General features: G+C 48.0%; 1 pseudogene; it reads left to right on the top strand.

Annotated features, from left to right (window-relative positions):
- The first annotated feature begins 297 nt into the window (after nucleotides 1-297).
- LOC126428338 (5S ribosomal RNA) lies at nucleotides 298-414 on the top strand (annotated as a pseudogene).
- The last annotated feature ends 13582 nt before the right edge of the window (nucleotides 415-13996 follow it).

The raw sequence follows: 13996 nt of genomic DNA, 5'->3' as shown, positions 1-13996 counted from the left end.
CAATCAGACCATGCTCCTCTGGTTCAGACAGGTCGGATGCTGTTCCACACCCACCACTGTGGCTTTAGAGCATCTCCAGACCAGCGGTTGTATGACATGGAAAATTCTAGCCACTTTTCCTGTCTGTAGGACAGTACTTCAAATTCTGGCCGAGCTTTTTTTTCACGACCTGTTGTGGGATCCGAAATATGTTATGAAACTTTAGATATGTAATTGTTGTGATTTTCACGTCTGTAATGTGCTTCGAAAAGTGAGGACTCCAGCAGCAAATATATACTAAGCCTATTCAGAGTTTCGGGCAATGGCCTTGCCGCAGTGGATACACTGGTTCCCGTGAGATCACCGAAGTTAAGCGCTGTCGGGCGTGGCCGGCACTTGGATGGGTGACCATCCAGCGGCCATGTGCTGTTGCCATTTTTCGGGGTACACTCAGCCTCTTGATGCCAATTGAGGAGCTACTCGACCGAATAGTAGCGGCTCCGGTCAAAGAAAACCATCATAACGACCGGGAGAGCGGTGTGCTGACCACATGCCCCTCCTATCCGCATCCTCACCTGAGGATGACACGGCGGTCGGATGGTCCCGATGGGCCACTTCTGGCCTGAAGACGAAGTGCTATTCAGAGTTTCAGAAAAGTGATGAATGCCACAACAAATGTACGACTTGGAATTCTTTTTCCCCTCTCTGGTAGTACCTTCAAACAAGCAGTTAAAACTCGAAAAGTGGTAGGCATCCTGTTATAAAGGTATTTATTTCGACTTCCAAATACAGTCGTTTTGGCATGTAAAATCGGATATTGCAGCCGATATCGGTTTTGGGAACTATTTGCCACAAAATCTCCATGAGTGTCTCAGGGAGGAAGGCTGGGAGGTTTCACAAGTGTGCTGCGATTGTTTAAGAGTCCGTGTTCAAGTGTGGTAGTACACATCGCAAAACTGAAGTAAACTACTATGCAGTGATCTTTTTAAAAGTGTATTTAGAGACCAATTCAATTGCATTTAACAACTTCTGCAGCAGCTCATGCTCAAAAACAAGGGAATGATGTGGTATTTCCCACAAATCTGTGCAAAGTGTCTCATTGATGTTTCACAAGTTTGCTGCGATTTTTTTAGTGTCAGTGTTCAAGTGTGGCGGATTCCTAAGAGTAAAATGTGTAATTACATCACAAATTGTTTAAATATTCTTGTGTCATCTGCTTATCTCTCTCTCTCTCTCTCTCTCTCTCTCTCTCTCTCTCTCTCTCTCTCTCTCTCTGTTCACTGGTACTTTTAGTTTTTATGACGTCTTCAAGATATGTATGTGAAAATATTCCACACATTGCTTAGACACCAGGTTTAATAACTCCTGAGGTAAAAATTTCCTGGCAGATTAAAACTGTGTGCCGGACCGAAACTCGAACTCGGGACCTTTGCCTTTCGCGGGCAAGTGCTCTACCGACTGAGCTACCCTAGCACGACTCACGCCCCGTCCTCACAGCTTTAATTCAGCCAGTACCTCGTCTTCTACCTTCCAAACTTCACAGAAGCTCTCCTGTGAACCTTGCAGAACTAGCACTCCTGGAAGAAAGGATATTGCGGAGACATGGCTTAGCCACAGCCTGGGGGATGTTTCTAGAATGAAATTTCATTCTACTCCTGAGGTAGTTTGTATCTGTGTGCCACAAAGAATGAAAGTGCACCAGGGATGAGGAGGAGGAGGAAGGTTCCAGGTATTTCCAGCATGACAGGAAGTGTTCAGTGCGGCCTCCGCGGTTGTTGGTGGCTGGCAGCCAGTGGCCACTGTGAAGCCAACCGGCACGTAGCTTCTTCCAGTGGGTGCGATTCTGGTGTAGGAAGCGTGAACGAGAAAGTTTTTCAGATATGTTTAGTGCGATCTGTGACAGTGTAACTACGTTGTTGCTTTCGCTATGAGAATTTAAAAAGAGTACCATTGTTAAAACTTCCTGGCAGATTAAAACTGTGTGCCCGACCGAGACTCGAAACTGGGACCTTTGCCTTTCGCGGGCAAGTGCTCTACCATCTGAGCTACTGAAGCACGACTCACGCCCGGTCCTCACAGCTTTACTTCTGCCAGTATCTCATCTCCTACCTTCCAAACTTTACAGAAGCTCTCCTGCGAAACTTGCAGAACTAGCACTCCCGAAAGAAAGGATACTGCGGAGACATGGCTTAGCCACAGCCTGGGGATGTTTCCAGAATGAGATTTTCACTCTGCAGCGGAGTGTGCGCTGATATGAAACTTCCTGGCAGATTAAAACTGTGTGCCCGACCGAGACTTGGATTACATCACGAGATGGAGAGAGGGGAGGGTAAACATTGCCCTCCATTGGTGGTAATGTGAACTGGTTCAGTTGGCCTGCAGACCTCGGGGTGATCACACTGGATGGAGCTATTGTCTAGTGATCGATCAATGGCAACTCAAATTGTTAAAATAAACAGTATACTGCACTGCGCACAAAATAAGGACTTATGTCCATTTTGTCCAGAGGCCCAGGACGGACTGAGTCCTTTTCCCACCAATTTCCAGGAAGAGCTAGGGTGGGGGGGGGGGGGGAAGGAAAGGGAGGGGAGGAGGGATGGTGTTAGGATAGAGGAGGTAGCCCAATTGACCTCTTTCTCACCAAATTTTGAACTCCCACCATGCCATCAGCATTGCCACATCTACAGCCATTACTTTGGATCCGCCATGTTGAATAAATCTGGCAAAACACAGAGTGGGGCCGCATCCCTGTTGCCCTACTACTTACTGTTAGTACAGGGTATACGAGGGTAATCTCAAAAGTAAGGTCTCCTATTTTTAATAAGTACATAGACCCGTTTATTTCTACATTGGTTTACATCAGTTTACAGCTTGAACATTTAGCTATTTTTCAAGATAATCACCATATCTGTCGATGCATTTTTGTAGACGCTGTGGCGGTTTTTGTATGCCCATGTCATACCAGCTCGCCGCCATGCTGTTCAGAAAGTTCTGAACGTCTTCTTTCACCTCGTCGTCGGAGCTGAATCGCTTTCCGGCCAAATGTTCTTTTGACGTAGGGAACAGTTGATAGTCACTGGGCGCCAAGTCAGGAGTATAGGGGGGGGGGGGGTGATTATGTTCCACTGAAACTGTTGCAGCACAGCGACGGTTTGCCGAGCGATGTGTGGGCGAGCGTTGCCTTGGAGAATGTGTACGCCCTTGCTCAACATTCCTCTTCTCCGGTTCTGAATTGCCCGTTTGAGTTTTTTCAGAGGCTCACAGTACCTGTCAGTGTTAATTGTGCTCCCATCGATTCAGTTCCGACGACGAGGTGAAAGAAGAAGAGGTTCATAACTTTCTGTACAGTATGGTGGCGAGCTGGTATGACATGGGCATACAAAAACTGCCACAGCGTCTACAAAAATGCATCGACAGAAATGGTGATTATATCGAATAATAGCTAAATGTTCAAGCTGTAAACTGATGTGAACTATTGTAGAAATAAACAGGTCTATGTACTTATAAAAAAAATAGGAGAACTTATGATAAGGGTGACAGCAAAGTGTTTTCTGCTTTACTTTTAATAATAAGATCGAAACCAGCAGATATCAAATGAACTTACAATACATATCTGTTCGGTAAGGTAGGCCGATAAAGAAGACGTATTAAGAATAAGCAGAGCTACGCTCTCACCAAAAGACAAACGAAGGATGGTTTTACATTTGTATTTTCTTTCAGTCACAGGCTGTTACTATATCGCTGATTCTCTTTGCGATTACTTTTACATTAGATGGTTCTTTAGTTACAGACGTTTACGAAAACCTTTCATGTATGCAAAGAAAAGAAAGGGGCAAGAAACTGGTACCTACCGAATACTCCAAGAAAATTACGACCTTTACTTAACGTAATACCTTAGTGTGTGAGCACGATAAAAGATTCATCATGAGGAGAATTTTCAGTTGTGGCCAATAACTACACGAGTGGTTAGTGGACGAAAGAAAGAACACGGAACAATAAGCAAGAGCACTAATGAGATCACCAAAGTTTATGATGAAAGCAACTATCTGGCTGCGAAACAATAAACTGTACAATTTGCTCCATTCCTGATGGAAGCTAACTAACATCGTGTCCTTTCCGAATCGGTGATTGCAATGCCGGCCCATTATTACCAGACTCCTGCAGCAGGAATGCAGGTGGCGGCGGTAACGGCTGAGATTCTGAGTTTAGCTCGCACCCTGTTCTCACAAGGAAACCTCCCCATCGCACCCCCCTCAGATTTAGTTATAAATTGGCACAGTGGATAGGCCTTGAAAAACTAAACACAGATCAATCAAGAAAACAGGAAGAAGTTGTGTGGAACTATGAAAAAAATAAGTAAAATATACAAACTGGGTAGTCCATGCGAACATAGGCAACATCAAGGACAGTGGGAGTTAAGGAACGCCGTGGTCCCGTGGTTACCGGGAGCAGCTACGGAACGAGAGGTCCTAGGTTCAAGTCTTCCCTCGAGTGAAAAGTTTTTTTATTTTCAGTTTATGTGACAAACTCTTATGTTTTCATCACTTTTTTGTGAGAGATTATCACATCCACAAGAAAACCTAAATCGGGCAAGGTAGAAGAATCTTTTTACCCATTCGCCAAGTGTACAAGTTAGGTGGGTCGACAACATATTCCTGTCATGTGACGCACATGCCGTCACCAGTGTCGTATAGAATATACCTGACGTGTTTTCCTGTGGAGGAATCGGTTGACCTATGACCTTGCGATCAAATGTTTTCGGTTCCGATTGGAGACGCACGTCCTTTCGTCTACTAATCGCACGGTTTTGCGGTGCAGTCGCAAAACACAGACACTAAACTTATTACAGTGAACAGAGACGTCAATGAACGAACGGACAGATCATAACTTTGCGAAAATAAAATTGAACCAATGACCTCTCGTTCCGGAGCTACTCACGCTAACCACGGGACCACGGCGCTCCTGTGCTCAGGTTCTGCTTGATATTGTATATCTTGCACATGGACTACTCAGTTTGTATATTTTGCTTATTTTATTCATAGTTCCACACAACTTCTTCCTGTTTTCTCGATTGATCTGTGTTCAGTTTTTCAAGGCCTATCCACTGTGCCAACTTATAACTAAATCTGAGGGGCGGGGGGGGGGGGGGGGTGCGATGGGGAGGTTCCCTTGTCAGTACTAGAGTGGAGACACCCTTTTATATGACAGCAAGGCTCCCGTAGCAACAAGTCGTTACTCTTCGTTCGTCGGACCAACAGTGTCTTCCTTGATCTCATAGTAGCGAGTGTCTGGTGTCATCTGTCCACAAGTGTTCTCTTCCTTAACGTAGTGAAACATTGCTTTTTGTGCCAGAACAGGAATCTCTCTGCCCTATAATGGCAGCGACTTTTGTCCAGCAATAATTTTGTAGTAAGGTTAAAAAGACTCCTATTCTTGCGGATTTCGTTATTACGAGGGTCACTCCAAAAGAAATGCACACTATTTTTTTGTTAAATACATCTTTTATTCTACATGTTTGAAAGTTTTTCAGTGTGTAGATACATCCTTTAGGAACAATCTTTTCATTTTTCCACATAATTTCCATCCTTCTCAACTGCCTTACGCCATCTTGGAACCAGCGCCTGTATACCCGCACAGTAGAATTCTGGTCCAACCTGTTGGAGCCACTGTTTGGCAGCGTGCACGAGGGAGTCATCATCTTCAAACCTTGTTCCACGAAGAGAGTCTTTCAGTTTCCCAAAGAGATGATAGTCACATGGAGCCAGGTCAGGACTGTAAGGCGGGTGTTTCAGTGTTGTCCATCCGAGTTTTGTGATTGCTTCCATGGTTTTTTGACTAACATGTGGCCGTGCATTATCGTACAACAGCAAAACATCCTGCTTTTGCCGATGTGGTCGAACACGACTCAGTCGAGCTTGAAGTTTCTTCAGTGTCGTCACATACGCATCAGAATTTATGGTGGTACCACTTGACATGATGTCCACAGGCAAGAGTCTTTCGGAATCGAAGAACACCGTAGCTATAACTTTTCCAGCATAAGGTGTGGTTTTGAATTATTTTCTTGGGTGAATTTGCATGATGCCACTCCACTGATTGCCTCTTCGTCTCTGGTGAACAATGATGGAGCCATGTTTCATCACCTGTCACAATTCTTCCAAGAAATTCATCTCCACCATTCTCGTACTGTTCCAAAAGTTCGCTGCATACCGTTTTTCTTGTTTCTTTCTGAGCCACTGTCAACATCCAGGGAACCCACCTGGCACAAACCTTTTTTAACGCCAACACTTTCAGTATTCTGCAAACACTTCCTTACCCTATCCCAACGTAGCGTGACAATTCGTTCACTTTGATGCGTCTGTCAGCAGTCACCAATTCGTTAACTCTCTGCACATTGTCTGGAGTGTGTGCAGTACGAGGCCTGCCGCTGTGAGGACAATCCTCAATATGGCCGTGCCCGCTTTCATCACGTAACCTGCTTGCCCACCGACTAACTGCACTGCGATCGACAGCAGCATCTCCATAAACCTTTTTCAACATCTTGTGCATGTTTCTCACTGTCTCGTTTACACAGCACAGGAATTCTATGACAGCACGTTGCTTCAGACGAATGTCAAGTGTAGCAGCCATCTCGAAGACATGCTGTGACGGCGCCACTCACGGGAACAGTTTGAACTAAGTTTGAAAACAAGCGGGAAGGATGTATCTGCACACTGTAAAACTTTCACACATGCAGAATGAAAACTGTATTTTTACAAATATAGTGTGCATTTCTTTTGGAGTGACTCTCGTATCAAGTAGAGAGTTTACATGAAGTCTGGGAACACTTTCAATTATCTATTGCGCAAGAACTAAACATTGTACAGGTGCCATACTTATTGCATTTTGAAGAGACACTCTGAAAGTTTTTTTACAAACATTCGATATGCGAACCATGAGTGATCCGGCAGACGTCAAAACGGTAATCGAATTCGTGCCATATCCGTCCCAGCACGGCATCGTCCACTGTGGCAGTCGCTTCCCGTATTCTCTCCCGGAGCTCTGCTACGTCACGTGGTAGAGGCGATACATACACCAGATCTTTAATGTGTCCCTACAGAAAAAAGTCACACGGAGTGAGATCTGGTGATCGGGGAGGCCACTTCACGAACTCCAACACACAGAAAGCTCGCTCCACACCTTAACCTCGCCATGTTTGCGACTAGCGTTAACTATCGGCAAATTACCGAACTGTGGCGGTATACATGAAGGAAAAAACTTTCAGGGTTCCTCTGTAAAATGACATATGTATGATATCAGTACAATGTTTGGTTCTTGTGCAATAAATAATTGAAAGTGTTCCCGGACTTTATGTACACCTGTATTAGTGCTGTGGTTGGGAAAGAGGCCAGGAAACTTCTCCCACTCCAAGGTTCGATTCCGAAGCTGACATGTTGGAAGGCTTACACGTAGGCATGCGTGAGAATTTCATCTTTCTGAAACAATTTTACCAGACTCGAACAACACTGTTTCTTGGCAGATGCTAATTCCTTTCGACCATCTGGAGAGCGAGGTTGGGTGAAGGGAATGCCGTTCTCCACTATATGCGCTGAAACTCAGCCTTTCCATCTAACATGTTTATAATGCTTCTTCCTTTCACTAAACTCCTATCTCGTCCCAGTCAGCTTGGGAGCTTCTAAGCAAATAGCTGGGCAGACACTGATAGTACTGAATAGTGTTCTGGAGCTGTGATGCAGCGTAAGAGTGCGACTACATTGACCAAAGGGGATAGAGCGTATATAACATCATGATATACAATGCTTGACAGTTTTGGGGGATATCAGCCACGCAACAGTAGATCTAGTTGTGTTTGGTGCTTCTGCCACAGACCGCCGACGGTGTAATGTTGTTCACACCTGCCATATCCTGTACTAGCCACAAGTGAAGCTCCTAGAACTCGGATTCAGCACACAGTGAGTCAGGAGGAAAGGTGATTTGAGGGTGATCCTGAACAAAAAACATGTGAACGTATGCCCTCTTCTTAACAGTTTCCGAGAAAAGTAATAAAAACAATGGGGAACAGGAGAAATGCAGGTGATAGTAAATGAAGGATAATGATATAATGGTTCATTTAATTGTGTTCAACTGCAACACGTTTTGCAGCTCTTGTAGAGAGCTGCTGTGTTGCTGATCTGAACTAATTTTTACGGTCCTTTACTTTGAGCACACACGTGTAATTTCCCAGCGAGACGTTCCCCTTTCGTGACCACTCTGTGCTTGTAGACTTCGCCCTTAAGCCAACCCCACAAATTGTACCTAATGATGTAAGACCAGGTAACGTCGTTAGCCAAGAAATGACTCCACGGTGACCGTCCCAATGCCCAGGATACGTTTCAGGGAGGTACTATATCACTGGCCGTACGGAATGTGCAGGGGCTTCATCGCACGACGGTACCTAATGGCCTCTGAGTCGTTGCTGTTCTTACAAAACAGCATACCATACAAGCAAACCAGTTGATGGTTTCCTGTGTTTGCTCGTACTTTAGGTATCTGGGCTATGTATGGCTCAGTTTCAAAAGAATGGTTCGATGTAGTCATAACTCGAGCCGCACACGTCTGCTTTCATGTTCTCGCTGTAAATAATAATATGTAGCTGTGATTCTGCAACAATCAAACAGAAAATTACGAGTTAATTCAGTTAAAAAAAGAGACAATAAATACCCTTATCAAATGCAGTAAAGTTCCGTTGAGGGATCTATGAGAGTTTTAGCAAAATCCCCAATCTAAATAGTCATCGAAGATACGCATAAACTAAGTCAATTTCATAATCACAATACACGAAATATTCACCATCTCAAAACAGTTCAGAGTTCAACATGATAAGTCACAAATTAACATATGTGATACAAAGAATAATAACTCATACTCTGTCTATTCCAGGTTCTGTAAATCAAGTGGCAAAAGTTAGAGGCCTACTCTGCATTACGATTAGACCTCTAGAATCGTAAAGTTCCTTCAGAAGCACTGTACCAAGAGTCAAACATCTCCATGATCGAATCACGCACGTTACCGCAAGCAAGTCTCCCTCCTTCACCACAAAGTGTCCAGAATCGCTCCCATGAGCTCTTCAGTCCCAATCTCCAGTTGACTCCCATAGTGTTCCACTACTGTCTGCTTCTTCATTGGGCGAAGGCTGTCGCCATCAAAAATACATCGTCCTTAAGCTCTACAGACAAGATTTGATTCAAGTGGTCCACTTTCTGGTCCAAACGAATATATTACAACAAAAACATTTGGTTGCACTCAGTTCATTAAACCCTGTTATTGCAGAATTTTCAAAACACTGTTAACTTATCGGGAGCACGTAAACTATCAATTTCAAATCCCCGCAGCCTTTCGTCAGCGGTTACTGCAAGCTTCGGCGTTTTCACACAACACGTGTGTTCGTCGCCGAGTCTAGAATAAGAAAAAAATGGTTCAAATGGCTCTGAGCACTATGGGACTTAACATCTGAGGTCATCAGTCCCCTATAACTTAGAACTACTTAAACCTAACTAACCTAAGGACGTTACACACATCCATGCCCGAGGCAGGATTCGAACCTGCGACCGCAGCGGTCGCGCGGTTCCAGACTGAAGGGCCTAGAACGTTCGGCCACACTGGCCAGTTCTAGAATAAGAATACATTAAAAAAAAAAAAAAAAGAGAGAGAGAGAGAGAGAACAGTAGATGGTAAAAATGAGTATACGAACACGGGAACTGCAATAGCTTCAAAACGATTGAGAAACGTGCCGCAAACAAAACACGAGTCAAGTGAAGTGTACCCCCACTCTAACTCAGAGATTTATGCGCATGCGCGACTTTGGCAACTTGGCAGCGCCAGAAAAATTTTTCCGGGTAGATTCTGGGTGCTTTCTCTCACTGCTTATACACCAAACAGCCACACGCCAAGTAGCCAAAAGCGCTAGTAGGGGCCGCTTATATACGACTTGTTCGCTCCCGGTAGCTGAGTGGTCAGTCTGCCTTCGGCAAGGCAACAGAGCGGACACGTCCGTGTTCACCGCGTCCGGAGCGCGAGCTCGCCTTTGTTTACATTCTAGCGGCCGTTGCTTATGTGCCGGCACACCGTGTACGATCCATGGCGAACCGTTACCGTAAATCTACACTCCGATTTACTTTCTGTAACGATTATGCCCGACCCAAAGCACTCGAGGTGGAGCGTCTTCTGCGAGAGGAAGTGAAGGTCCCGGCGACTGATATTATTGGCATACATTTGTTGATCGTGAGCAGCACGGTCTATGTTAAAATCATTAACGACGCGGCGTGCAAACGCATCCTACGTGAGACCAAACAGGGGTTCCGCTTCTGTCATGCTGATGGCAATGTACGGGCGGTAACCGTCGACCACGCATTTTCGAGTTGCCATTCGAACTTTCTGCTGAGGAAGTCGTCGCGGCACTCCGACCATACGGCACAGTCCACGGCCACACTGTAGAGAAGTGGACACAGTTTCGTATCCTGTCCTAAACGGGGTCCGAAAGGTCACCATAGATCTCCGAAGCCACGTCCCGTCCTACTTACAGATCGGCGGATGCCGTGCAATAATTATATACGACGGCCAACCTCGGACCTGTTCCGGGTGCGGCAAAGAAGGCCACCTTAGATCCGAATGCCTACAACGGCGTATTACGCAACTTCCAGCTGCCGAAGAACCACCCACGTCGCAACCTACAGTGCTACCGGTGACCTATGCCGGTGCTCTGGCTTCTCCTACCGCTTTGCAACGTCGTCCGGTCACCACAAACGACGCCACCAACGAGCCCGACCAGACACCGACGGAGAGCGCCTCGGACGGCCCGCCGCCTCGAACGGTCATTGACGCCGCTCCGACGATGCCAACGCAACCGGACGCTGACCCTACCCTCGGCAACACGATAGAGATCGATCCGCTGATCGTCCCTACGGCGGCCTTCCTGCCAGAGCGACGCGACTCCCTTCCGTCGTCAGGCACGAAGGGTTGCACAAGGAAACAGTGTTCTCCGAAATGTCGCAAGCGAAGGCGCCGCACCGTTTCCGGCCAAGAGGAGACGTTGCAAGTCGAGGATTACACAACCGCCGACCAGCACGACGCCCCAGAACCCGCTACTGCTGACGCAGACATCCACGCTGTGCCTGCGCCCATCTCCCCGACGCCCCATGCGGACGCTGAACTAATTCACGGACATATCACAGGCGACACTACACCGCGCACCGTTACACCGTCTTCTGCAGACAAAATGGACGATACATCGGTGCCCGCTTCCACAGCGTGACACGAGGAAGAGGTCGAGGAGCAGGACCCGTTACGGAACCCTGTGCTGGCGGGCGAGCGGGATAACGTTCCACTGTGACGCCAACGCCCTTGCGCGGTCGGCAGAGTGGACCAGCCTCCAGCAGTCCGCCACCAGGCCTACCGGATAGCAACCATCAACACCAACAACATCCGTTCCAGGGTGAAAATCCACCTTATGCAGGAGGTGTTCTGGGCTTCTGATATTGATTTCGCCCTTCTGCAGGAAGTTCACTATGCCAGTCTCCCGGATATCAAAGGCTATTGCGCCCACGCCTCCGCGAGTGATCCTATGGGCCGTGGAGTGGCCGTCTACGTCCAGCACGGGATTTCTGTGACGGACGTCGCCTTCCTTCCATCAGCTCGGGGCTTGGCACACACTGCCATGGGGGGACACATCATTAATGTCTACGCTCCCTCAGGCACTGACCGACGGCATGAAAGGATCCAGTTTTATTCCGAGGAAATTGCCCCCCTGTTTTTAGGGCGATATGACCACTGCCTACTAGGAGATGATTTTATCTGCATTCTGCACCCGTAAGATCAGATTCCACACCATACTACATGCCAGGAACTGTGTATAGTGGTGCGGGACCTCCCGCTCCACGATATCTGGGAAGTTCAACAAGGCGACCGTTCTGGCCATACCTTTCTTACCAGTCATTCCGCAAGGCGACTAGACAGGATATATGCCCCAAAAACTCTTAGAACTGCGATACAGGGCGCCGAACGCTTGCCAATGGCCTTTTCCGACCATTGCGCTTATACACTCCTGGAAATGGAAAAAAGAACACATTGACACCGGTGTGTCAGACCCACCATACTTGCTCCAGACACTGCGAGAGGGCTGTACAAGCAATGATCACACGCACGGCACAGCGGACACACCAGGAACCGCGGTGTTGGCCGTCGAATGGCGCTAGCTGCGCAGCATTTGTGCACCGCCGCCGTCAGTGTCAGCCAGTTTGCCGTGGCATACGGAGCTCCATCGCAGTCTTTAACACTGGTAGCATGCCGCGACAGCGTGGACGTGAACCGTATGTGCAGTTGACGGACTTTGAGCGAGGGCGTATAGTGGGCATGCGGGAGGCCGGGTGGACGTACCGCCGAATTGCTCAACACGTGGGGCGTGAGGTCTCCACAGTACATCGATGTTGTCGGCGGTAGGTGCACGTGCCCGTCGACCTGGGACCGGACCGCAGCGACGCACGGATGCACGCCAAGACCGTAGGATCCTACGCAGTGCCGTAGGGGACCGCACCGCCACTTCCCAGCAAATTAGGGACACTGTTGCTCCTGGGGTATCGGCGAGGACCATTCGCAACCGTCTCCATGAAGCTGCGCTACGGTCCCGCACACCGTTAGGCCGTCTTCCGCTCACGCCCCAACATCGTGCAGCCCGCCTCCAGTGGTGTCGCGACAGGCGTGAATGGAGGGACGAATGGAGACGTGTCGTCTTCAGCGACGAGAGTCGCTTCTGCCTTGGTGCCAATGATGGTCGTATGCGTGTTTGGCGCCGTGCAGGTGAGCGCCACAATCAGGACTGCATACGACCGAGGCACACAGGGCCAACACCCGGCATCATGGTGTGGGGAGCGATCTCCTACACTGGCCGTACACCACTGGTGATCGTCGAGGGGACACTGAATAGTGCACGGTACATCCAAACCGTCATCGAACCCATCGTTCTACCATTCCTAGACCGGCAAGGGAACTTGCTGTTCCAACAGGACAATGCACGTCCGCATGTATCCCGTGCCACCCAACGTGCTCTAGAAGGTGTAAGTCAACTACCCTGGCCAGCAAGATCTCCGGATCTGTCCCCCATTGAGCATGTTTGGGACTGGATGAAGCGTCGTCTCACGCGGTCTGCACGTCCAGCACGAACGCTGGTCCAACTGAGGCGCCAGGTGGAAATGGCATGGCAAGCCGTTCCACAGGACTACATCCAGCATCTCTACGATCGTCTCCATGGGAGAATAGCAGCCTGCATTGCTGCGAAAGGTGGATATACACTGTACTAGTGCCGACATTGTGCATGCTCTGTTGCCTGTGTCTATGTGCCTGTGGTTCTGTCAGTGTGATCATGTGATGTATCTGACCCCAGGAATGTGTCAATAAAGTTTCCCCTTCCTGGGACAATGAATTCACGGTGTTCTTATTTCAATTTCCAGGAGTGTATCTATACGGTCCTCCTTCCGCCACAATCTGTAAGGCGCAGTCGTACGCCATGGAAAGTCAATACTTCTCATCTGCATGACCTGGCATGTCGCCAGCAAGTCACTGAGACGTGGACAGCCTGCGAACGACGCCTTCCCCACTACCGCTCGACATTGACATGGTGGATGGACTGCGCCAAACCGGCGATCTGGAGGACTCTGATGAGATACAGGAAGGACATGGCCGACTGGCATCGCAACACTATTGACTTCTGTTATGCGATTCTCTGAGATTTGGACATTCAGCCGCCAACCCCAGACAACAGCTGGAATGGCACAGAACTAAGGCGAGGATAATTGCGCTGGCACGCCGGACATTGAAAGGGGTGGTGATATGGAGGCGGCGCCACGATCACGCTGGTTTAGAAATTCCATCCATGCATCATATAGTGTCCGACAAATGACGACGTCGTCGGCAGCTCATCAGCACTCTGACCACGCCTCATGGCAAGAAGGTGACCAATCAGAATGACATCGTCCACGCATTTGTCGAA

Source organism: Schistocerca serialis, chromosome 1, assembly GCF_023864345.2.
Source record: "Schistocerca serialis cubense isolate TAMUIC-IGC-003099 chromosome 1, iqSchSeri2.2, whole genome shotgun sequence".
NCBI lineage: Eukaryota > Metazoa > Arthropoda > Insecta > Orthoptera > Acrididae > Schistocerca > Schistocerca serialis.
Note: the sequence above shows the minus strand (reverse complement) of the source record. Positions and strands in the feature narration are given on the sequence as shown.